Here is an 11,538-nt window from a genome sequence, read left to right as displayed (position 1 = left end):
TTTTGAACTTCGGCAAAACTGGTTCGCGACTAAGCCCCCGAGTGGGAGGATTACTCTCCACTCGGAGTAGTTTTTTAACTTGGAAGAAACTAGTTTGCAATTAAGCCCCCGAGTGGGAGGATTGCTCTCTACTTGGAGTAGTTTTTTGAACCTATGCAAATTTGGTTCACGGCTAAGCCCCCAAGTGGGAGGATTACTCTCCACTCGGAGTAGTTTTTTTTGAACTTAGGTGAAACTAGTTCGCGGTAAGCCCCCGAGTGGGATTATTGCTCTCCACTCGGAGTCGTTTCTTGAACTTCGGCAAAACTGGTTCGCGACTAAGCCCCGAGTGGGAGGATTGCACTCCACTCGGAGTAGTTTTTTAACTTAGGTGAAACTAGTTCACGTCTAAGACCCCGAGTGGGAGGATTGCTCTCCACTCGGAGTAGTTCTTTGAACTTAGGCGAAACTGGTTCGCGGCTAAGCCCCCGAGTGGGAGGATTGCTCTCCACTCATAGTAGTTTTTTGGACTTAGGGGAAAACGGATTTCGTAGCTAAGTCACCAACTGGGGGATTTCAACGTATCCTTATACGAAAAAAAATCATTAAGAGACTGCAGGAATTATGTCTTGATAAACAATCAACCAAGTACTTTTATTACATCTCGACAATCTGACTATAAAGTATAAAAACGACGGAGAAGATCAACGTTCCAGGAGTGCGGTTCATCTTTCTGCTGAGCTAGGTTGTAAAGTTGGTACGCCCTATTGTAAAGCACCTTGGTGACGGTGAAGGGGCCTTCCCATGCAGGGGCGAGCTTTTGTGGTCGCTGCTGATCCACTAGGAGCACCATGTCTCCTTCTTGAAATGCTCGACCCCTGATGTTCCTTGCATGGAATTGACGAAGATCTTGTTGATAGATAGCCGATTGGATCAAAGCCATCTCCTGTTCCTATTCTAGGATGTCCAGTTCATCCTGACATGCTTGCTCTGCCTCAGCTTCTGAATAAAGTTCCACTCAGGGTGCATTGTGAAGCAGATCACTTGGCAGTACAGCTTCAGCTCCATATACCATGAAGAAAGGAGTTCAGTTGGTGGATCGGTTGGGAGTTGTCCTCAATCCCCACAGAACAGACGACAGCTCGGTCACCCAAGCCCCAATTGTGTGCTTGAGGTCGTGCATATGAGCCGTGGTTTCAAACCTTGGAGGATCAGACCGTTCACCCTTTCGACTTGGTCATTCGACTGTGCGTGCGCAACGGATGCGTAGTCCACCCGCGTCCCTTGGGAGGCGCAATACACTCTAAACTCTTCCGAGTCAAAATTTGAGCCGTTGTCTGTGATGATGCTATGTGGAACTCCGAATCGAAATGTCAGCTTTCTTATGAAACTGATGGTTGTGCTTGAGTCTAAACTCTTGATAGGCTTGGCCTCAATCCACTTGGTCAACTTGTCGACTGCTACAAGGGGATGAGCAAAACCACTTCTGTCGGTCCTGAGTGGGCCAATCATGTCCAATCCCCACACGGCAAACGACCAGACGAGTGGAATAGTCTTTAGTGCAGATGCTAGTTTGTGAGACATGTTTGCATAGAACTGGCATCATGTACACTTTTCTACGATCTCCTTTGCAGCCTCATTGGCCCGTGGCCAGTAGAATCCTGCTTGGTATGCTTTGGCCACGATGGTCCGAGAGGATGCATGGTGACCACAGGTCCTCGAGTGGATTTCTTCCAAAATTAGTCGACCCTCTTCCAGAGAAATACATCGCTAAGGCACGCTAGTGACACTCTCTCTATAGAGCTGCCCATCCATTACAGTGAAGGCTTTGGATTTGCGGACGATCTGATGTGCTTCAACTTTATCTTCAGGGAGCTCCTTTCTGAGTATATACGCAATGTATGGCACTGTCCAGTCGGGGGTGATCACTAGGATTTCCATAACCAGATCAATCATTGCTGGTACTTCAATCTCTGTCGGATTGGTAGGACTTATCGCTTGGGGAGGTTCTTTAGTTAAAGGATCCTCTTGTACTGATGGGGAATGGAGATGCTCAAGAAACACATTACTGGGGATGGGTTCTCACTTCGAACCTATTTTCTCCAAGTCATCAGTTGCTTGATTCTTGAATCGGGGAATGTGGTGAAGCCCCAATCCCTCAAAGGTTTTCTCCAATTTCCTCACTGCATTGCAGTATCTAGTCTTGATAGGGTTTCTGACGTCCCAGTCCATCATCACTTGATTGACCACTAAATCCGAGTCGCCGTAAACTATCAGGCAACGGATGCCGGGTGAGATGGCCATACTATCAGGACCCCGACTCAATGCCACACCGATCTAGCATGTAACACCTCATATCACTTTGCGGCCTCATGCATGGTATCCCCACGGGTGTCGCCTTACCAGGACTGGGACCGTTTGCGCCTTTTGGCACACGTATATGATAGTGTCATTAGCATCCATATGACAAGGAGCCCGGGCTGACATGGCTACTCATGAATCCAAAGTGGCACTAACTTACAGGGACAGGCATACATGACCCAGCAACGAACGTGTCGGTCATTAACGAGTGAATCCGGGCTGTAGCAGTTGGGCTAGCAGGACTCTGGTACACACCGTGTGACATTTCCCCGAAGGGACAAACACATGAACGAAGAAGGACACATGCTGGCCAGCCTAAGTGTTCCGGAGCAGTAGCAAGCTACCAAGGCTCAGTGGAAGCACTAGGAGACATTTCCCGGTAAGAGAGGCTACCAAGGATAAACAACTACATAGTAAGATCCCACACATACCAAGCATTTCAATAAAATACACACAATATGCTCGATATGTGCAAATACAACATGACTCTACAACTCAAGTATTTTATTCAATAGGCTCCGAGGAGCGAGATATTACAAACATGGGTCTCATGACCCAACATTCAGAGCATACCAGTCAAAGCACATGCGGAAGCTTAACATGTATGGGTACAGACATCTACAAATGAAAAAGGCTGAGAAGCCTGACTATCTACCAGATCCTGCCGAGGGCACAAGATCATAGCTGAGGTAACAAGCTAAACGCCGAAGTCCACGTGGAACTACTGGTGAGACTGAAGTCTCTCTGCAAAACATAAAATAGACAAACGTGAGTACAAATGTACCCAGCAAGACTTACATCAGAACTAACTACATATGCATCATTATCAACAAAGGGATGGTGGGATTTAACCGCAGCAAGCCAGCTTTGACTCGGTGACTATCCTGAACTATGACTGCAAGTAACTCTTTTGAAGTGGCGCACATGAGTCCGCATATTCACCATATCAATACACCACTATGGATCCGCTCCCATCTCCCCACGAGAACACCATCCATAGCACTCACACTTATCTTGCGTATTTTAGAGTATCCACTTTCACTTGTCTATGAACTATATAGGCAACCCAGAGGTCCTTTACCGCGGACGCGGCTATTCGAATAGATTGTTTATAACCCTGCATGGGTGTACTTCTTCATACATATTTCTAGCACTTAGCGTCTGCACACGACATGTGCTGGGGAGACTTCAAGCGAAAGTCGACATGGGTGTAGACCACGACCTACCTAAACACTCAAGTCTCTAGTCCAGGTTTATCGCCTATTCAGGTTCCATACGCAGGGAGTCCGGCGGAGGTTTCCACATACGACCCCGAACGATGTGTATAGGGTTCCGCGACACCAAACGAGCGGCCGGCATACCCGGCCATGTGCCTACCGCATCACAGCCCACCCCTCCGGTCAGTGTTGTGCACGGCCTCCAACATACTACAAACACCAGAAACTACTTGCAACTCTTGGACAAAGGACTAGGGTGGTTAAGAAGTCAAGCAAGGTCATATTTCAGGGCCCAATGCATGGTAGTTGCTGTTTCATGGATCACAAACACAAAACTCAGTTCATGAGGACGGCTTCAATGGGACAACCCACCATGTACTCCTACATGGCCTCTCACCGCTACCTTTACCAAATTGTGTTCACACACTTAGCTCAAACCCAGTAGGACATGTTCATCACTGTTCCAATTCATCCCCGATGAATCAGACCTGACACAACTCTAAGCATAGCAGGCATGACAAACCAGCATGAATGAGTAGGCACATGAGGGATCAAACTACTCCTACTCATGCTAGTGGGTTTCAACTATTTACTGTAGCAATGACAGGTCATGCAGAGGAAAAGGGGTTTAACTACCGTAGCAAGTAACAGATGAATCATTGTTGTCCTAATGAAGTAAAAGAGAGCAGGAGCGAGAGAGTGGGATTGTATCGGGATGAAGAAGGGTTGTCGTGGAATTGTCACGTCAGATGTCCTCGTGAAAGGACTTAGTTGTGGAGCCATCACAACTAGGAATCTTGAAGGGGTTAATTGGGACAAGGGACACGAGAGGTTTATACTAGTTCGGCCCCTTACGGTGAAGGTAAGGCCTACGTCTAGTTGGGTTGGTATTAATGTTTCGATGACCAGGGAGCAAGATACTCTATGCCCAGCTCTCGATGAGTTGTTTCTTGCCCTAAGCCGCCAACAGGTCGTCCCCTTATATACACGGGTTGACGCCCTGTGGCTTACAGAGTCCTGTCCGGCTTATAAATAGTGTCCGGCTCGGTGACTAGTCAAATCTACGTTATGATACAAGTCATGCCATTGTAGCAGTTTACTACAACGGGCCTTAAGTCGCCTGTGGGCCTTAGGCACTTTATTGAACCGCTATCTTCATGCTTGGTCTTGGGCTTCTTTCTGGTGAGTTTTCTTTGCGTAACCCGGCCCCTCCTGGGCGGCTTACACAAATAGTTATATCCTCAACATTAGGCCCCAGATTGATTTGAACCTGTTCATGTCAATCTTAAAATACCTTAAGAAATAAATCTTCAGTCTTCTGATTGTGCAAAGGTTTTCTTTAACCCGCCATGACGTCATCTTTTGGATCAGTGTTAACCCGCCATGACGTCATCTTTACTTAAATTCTTTCTTTATTCCACCGTATCCTTCAACGGATCTTTCCCTTTACTGACTGTTCCGAAAACCGAGGCGTCGGGGCCGCTGGATAATAACTTTTATCTCCTCGTTTCTCGCGCCGTCTCAGTTATCCTTTCCTTATAAATAGGCGCGACCTAGGTCTTCCCATTCTCCTCCTTCCAGTCATCCTCTTCCTCTCACTGCTTCTCTGTCGCTCGAGCTCCGCCGTCGACGCCATCGCAGATCTCTTCGTCTTCACCAACTCCGGCCGCTGCATCAACTTGGTTTAACCACAAAAAACGCAACGACCCTCCGCCGCAATCCTGCATCTATAAGTCTCCTCTTTCCTGCTTCTTAGATCCACATTAGGACCTTCGAGTTCTTCGCATTCTTCGCTGTTCATTAGGATCCTTTCATAGATTTCGTCACCCCCGCTCTTCTTGATCTTGAAGTTGGTAAAAACTGATGCAGTAGATATTCCACACCTATTTTGAACACAAATAGATCCCTTTCTGTCACACAAAGGCCCCATTCGAGCCTTTGAGCTTCATCTGCGCCAGTCTTAGGTCTAGAAAATTTTCTTGTCAGAACAGCTTTTTGATCCCAAATAACAGTGGCAAATTGTGAAACCTGTTTGTATCACCCGAAAAACTACTTCTGTCGAATATACTTAAACACAACTGTCCATGTAGCTGGTTTAAATAAATGACACTGATCTGTGAACCTTGCTTGCTTCTCATGACTTTAAGAAGTTTGAACTGCTTTTGATACATGCAGTGGCTTAAATACTGTTGCACAGTTATCCTCATATCATTAAGCCCCTTCTTAAGCCGCCACCTTGACTAGTTTTAAATATTTACCTCCGGGTTAAATTTGAACCGGAACATCTTATTTTGTCATAGGCCTCAATTTTCATCATGGCACCTAAGGCGGCCAAGGCTCCTGTGACCTGTAATTGGGTCCCATCCACAGTCACAAGGAGTAAACTGTCTGAATTTGTGAAGTCTGGCCATATGCCTAAGAAAGAGGTCATGTCTTATCGTGCCCCTGAACCATCTGAAGAGAGGCCTCAACCCAAAGAAGGGGAGGTGATAGTTTTTACGGATCACATGAACCGGGGATTTGCCCCTCCCGACTCAAAATTCTTCAGGGAGGTTTTGAATTTCTTTAACCTTAGACCTCAAGATATTGGCCGCAATTCCGTGTCAAATATTTGCAATTTCCAAGTCTTCTGCGAGGTGTACCTGGGAGAAGAGCCAAATCTGCTTTTGTTCAGAGAGCTTTTTTATTTGAATCGGCAGAATGAAGGTGCCAACGGTCCCAGTCTTGAACTTGGCGGCATCTCAATCCAGCGGCGGAGAGACAGCCTTTTCCCTTATGCTGAACTGCCGAGTCATCCGAAAGATTGGAATCAGACATGGTTCTATTGCCAGGACACTTCTCTGGATGACGAGAGCCCTCTGCCCAGCTTCCGCGCCCTGCGCCTTGAGTCCAACCATCCACTGGCGGAAAAACTGACTGCTGTTGAGCGTCTGCCTCTCAATCCCACCATTAAGAAGATCAAAGATCTTTTGGGAAACGGCTTAAACAACATCGATCTGGTCTGAGTTTGGTTCACTTGGCGAGTACTTCCATTAAGCCGCCGTTCCGGCTTAATGTGTACTTACTCTGGCGAAAAGGATGATCCACTGCGTCATAGCCCTGACGACTTACCAGATGATGTGGTGGATGCTACGACCCAGTCACTGCTAAAGGAGGGCACTGTAACTAGTAATGCCTTTGGCTTACTTCCCTTCTGCAAGAAGAACCCGCCCCCTGCAGTGAGTTATCAATCTTAATAAATACTCTTTGCCATGTTATACCTTATTTGTACTCATAGTTCCTTATCCTTTCCACAGGCCGATGACAACTTCTGGAAGGTCACATATGACCATGAGGCTGCCAAACAAGCCAGGACAGCCAAGAAAACCGAAAGGAAAGCCTCCAAAACAGGAACTTCAAAGAAGAAGAAGCCCAGCGCTTCCGATTTATTCAAATTGGATGACACTTATTTGGATGACGAAGAGGTAATCCTTAATTCTCTTAACTCCTTTGTCATTATTTTACTGACATTCCATCCTTTCAGGAGGATACGGGGAACAGCCAAGCTGTTGACGAAGAGGTAACTATAATCTCCTCCGACTCAGAGCCCTTGCCAAAGCAAAAAATCCGAAGGGTGACTCGGAAAGTAAGATTTTCACATCCTCAAGCTTATCAAGATCCTCAATTTCTTTTGAAGCAATAACAGCTTGAAAACCGGAGGTAGACCCAGACCAACAAGGATGCAGAACTCTCCTACAGCTTACCTGACGTAACTAGGAAGCATCGGACTTAGGTTATTTCCGATTTACGTTCTGTTTTACCTTTGGCGGGTTTAATTCCCCAACCTCTCAATTCATCTGACTCCAATTATCAGGATACCTCTCCTTCCTCCGGCGAGTCTATGCAATCAAACATGCCGGCTTTCAAAACTGCTCCTGGGTACTGTAACTTTAGTTACTTTAGGCTTTACCTTACTCATGCTTTAGTATTCATCCTTCTACCTTTGTTACATGCAAGTGAAGCCCAGCAAGAGAGCAAGGAAGAATAAGCCGTCCCAAGACCCGATTGTTACTGAACCGACGCTTGATATGTCTTGTCACACCCTAGCTAGTCATGCATTAGAGTGTTGCATCATGTTTACTCTTTCATCAGAAACTTGAAATGGGGATGACAGAACCCCCAGTCCCCTCTGAAACCAACTAGGGTTACTAAAATAATTTTTCAATGAACCTGAAATGCCCTTCTAAAATGCCCATCATTTTTGTCTTGGTTCAGAACCTCTGCCAAAAGTGGTGCACATTTTCCTAGGCCATCCTAGGGTTTTTGAATTAAATCATAAATATTTGAATTTGGGCATTTAAAATAATATAAAATATTTAAATGCTCAAATATCTCCAAACTAAAATGTTTCATGTTGGAAATAATCCAACTCTGGGCCAGGAATAGTTTGGTGATTTTTGAAGTTGCCTAGGTATTTTATTAAATTCAACAAAGTTGCAGAAGTATTAAAAAACAGAAAACAGAAGAAAATGGAAAAACTTACCTGTCGCCCACCAGCCAGCCCACCTGGCCGGCCCAGCCCGGCCACCGCTCCAGCGAGCTGCTTGGCTTGCCACGCAGGCAGCCAAGGTGCTCAGCGGCGGCACCGCAGCTCGCCACGCAGCTGCTCGCCGCCTCGCCGCCTCCCTCGCCCGGCTAACGCCGTGAACCGGCCTCCCTCTCTCCCCCGAACCCCCCAGACACCCCTCTCCTCTCCAGCTCCTCCCCCTCGCACGCCCCAGCCATGGCCGACGCCATCGCCGCCACCCCCTCGCCGTAGCTACGCTCTCCGTCCACCCCACGCCGTGCCACCGTGTCCAGGAGCTTCGCCGCCGTCCACTTCATCGAGCTAGCCGAGCCCCGTGTGCTCGAGCGGCCCGAGACCACCGCACCGACCTCGCCCGAGCTCGCCGTCGCCGGAGATCCCTTTCAACGCCGTCGCTGCCTCAGCTCGTCCCCGACCCCGCCGGTGGCCTCTACGGGAGCGCTGTGAGCCTAGCTACTCCTCCGACCCTCTCTCTCTCATTCCCGAGCCGTGTAGCCACCGCACGAGGATCACACGCCCGCACCGTCGCGGACCTCGTCACCGACGTGCTTCCGGCCACACTCCGGCCACAAGATGGTGTCCATCTTACTCACCGAGTCCCACAGCACCTAGCTAGCCACTCCACGAGCCTCACCGATCCCTCTAGCGCCAAGTTCATCCTCGACCGAACCCCGGTGGCCGCCAAAGTCGTCGCCGGCGCCAACTCCGGCCACCCCGACCCCAACGGACTCCGCCAAGAGCTGCGGTTTGTCCTCAGCTCCACTCCGGTGGTCTCCGCGGTCCTTTTGGTGGCCGAAATGGCCAAAACCACTTCCGCCGCCGCGTCGGGCTCGCCGGCGACTAAACACCGACAGCCGACTTTGACTTTGACCACGGGTGGGCCCTGGTTGACTCCCCTGAGTCAATGACAGGTGGGGCCCAGCCCTGTTAATTAAACAGGATTAGTTTTAATTAAATTTTAATTAAAATAATCACCCTGACATGCGGGACCCACTGTCAGGTTTGACCCAGACCTGTTCCGTTGACCTGCTGACGTCACACTGACGTCAGGCTGACGCAGTAATTGAATTTCTGGATTTAATTTAAATTAGGAAATTCCAGAATATTATTTAAACTTCAAAAATTCATAACTTTTATTCTGTAACTCCAAATTGGAAAAATTATATATGAAAAATGATCAGAAAAATCCAATCTATCCATCTGTACTATTTTCATGCATGATCAAACAAGTTAAATTGATGTTTCAAGCAGAACAAGGAAAAGCACTTTAAAAGGCCATATTTGAATTTGAAATTTGAATCCTTGATTCAAATTTGTTCAAACCCTTCTGGCTTTAGTTGCATTAGCCCAACACACTCATATTGCCATGTTTCATGCATGCATCATATTGTTGCACATTGTTTGGTGATGTTGTGTACCGATGTCCTTTGCGACAGGTTCTGCCCCCGAGGAGTATCGTGATTACCCTAACGAAGAACCATATCAGTGCATCGAACCATCAGGCAAGCAACCAACCATTTGATCATATCGATACAATCCCATGTTCTCGCTCCTGCTCTCCTTTACTGCATTAAGACAACGCGTTTCAAACTGCTGTGTGCTACGGTAGTTGAACCCATTTCCTCTGCATGACCTGTCATTGCCACAGTAACTAGATGAAACCCACTAGCATGTGTAGGAGTTGATTGAGCCATATGTATGTGTTGTTCCTACCTTGCTATGCCTGCTATGCTTAGAGTCGTGTCAGGTCTGGTTCATCTGGGTGATGGGCTAGAGTGAAATGTTATGTCGGTAATGAGAGTGGTGTGGTGAACACAATTTGGTAAAGGTATCGATGAGAGGCCATGTAGGAGTACATGGTGGGTTGTTTCATTGAAGCCGACCTTAAGCACTGAGATCTGTATGTGTGATTTAAGAATCAGCTACTACCATGCATTGGGCCCGAAACCAATGGACCCTCTCGGCTTCTTATTCACCCTAGTTCTCCGTCCAGGAGTTGCAAGTAGTTTCTGGTGTTTGTAGCTACTGGAGGCCGTGGACAGCGCTGACCATAGGGGTGGGCTGTGATGCGGTAGGTACGTGGCCGGGTGTACCGAATACCCGTTAGGTATCTCGGGAACCCTGTTCACATCGTTCGGGGCCGTATGGGAAACCTCGGCCGGACTCCCTGCGGATGGAACCTGAATAGGCGATAAACCTGGACTGGAGGCTTAGGTGATTAGGTAGGTCGTGGCCGACACCCACGTTGGGCTTCCGCTTGAAGGTTGCTGAGTACATGTCGTGTAAACGCCGGTAAGTGGTGAGAGCGTGTATGAAGAAGTACACCCCTGCAGGGTTAACATGATCTATTCGAATAGCCGCGTCCGCGGTAAAGGACTACTTGGTTGCCTATACAGTTCATAGACAAGTAAATGGAAACTACTAAAAGCCTCAAGATAAGTGTGAGTGCCGAGGATGGCTCTTCCGTAGGAAGACGGAGGTGGATCCTCGGTAGTGTATTGAAGTGGTGAATAGTGGACTCGTGTGCGCAAAACCATTTCAAGTTGGAGTATCGTAGGATAGCCTAGCCAAGAGTCAAAGCTGGCTTGCTGCAATAACTCCACCAACCCTTCTTGATAATATGCATGTATGTAGGATCTGATGTAAGTCTTGCTGAGTACCTTTGTACTCATGTTGCTATAATCTACATTTTTACAGAAGACGCTGCAACCCCTTCTGATGGGTTCTATGTAGACGTTGACATCAACGAGTAGGCTAAAGACCCAGGTGGTGACCCTGAGCTTGTGAAGGACCACGTAGTATAGCTAGGCTTTCCAAGCCTGTTTTATTTTACTAGTTGTCTGTACTCAGACAAATTACTTCCGCTGCTGGTTTGTATGACTGTATGACTTGTATGTTGGGTCGTGAGACCCGTACCTTTGTGTATGATATGTATGGCTCCCTGAGCCTTAAATAAAGTACTTGTGTCGTAGAGTCATGTTGTGATGCTTCGTTGTGTTTGCACATATCGAGCATATTGTGTGTATGATTGAAATGCTTGGTATGTGTGGGATCTGACTATCTAGTTGTTTATCTTTAGTAGCCTCTCTTACCGGGAAATGTCTCCTAGTGTTACCGCTGAGCCATGGTAGCTTGCTACTGCTCTGGAACACTTAGGCTGGCCGGCATGTGTCCTTCTTCGTTCCTGTGTCTGTCCCTTCGGGGAAATGTCACGCATTGAGTATCGGAGTCCTGTTAGCCCGCTACAGCCCGGTTTACCGGAGTCCTGCTAGCCCAGTGCTACAGCCCGGACCCACTTGCTGATGACCGACACGTTCGAAGCTGGGTCATGGATGCCTGTCCCTGTAAGTCTGTGCCACTTTGGGTTTACAACTAGTCATGTCAGCCCGGGCTCCTTATCATATGGATGCTAGCGAC

The sequence above is a fragment of the Triticum aestivum genome, chromosome 6B (assembly GCF_018294505.1).
Source record: "Triticum aestivum cultivar Chinese Spring chromosome 6B, IWGSC CS RefSeq v2.1, whole genome shotgun sequence".
In the NCBI taxonomy this organism is placed as follows: domain Eukaryota; kingdom Viridiplantae; phylum Streptophyta; class Magnoliopsida; order Poales; family Poaceae; genus Triticum; species Triticum aestivum.
This window is presented reverse-complemented; position numbering follows the sequence as displayed.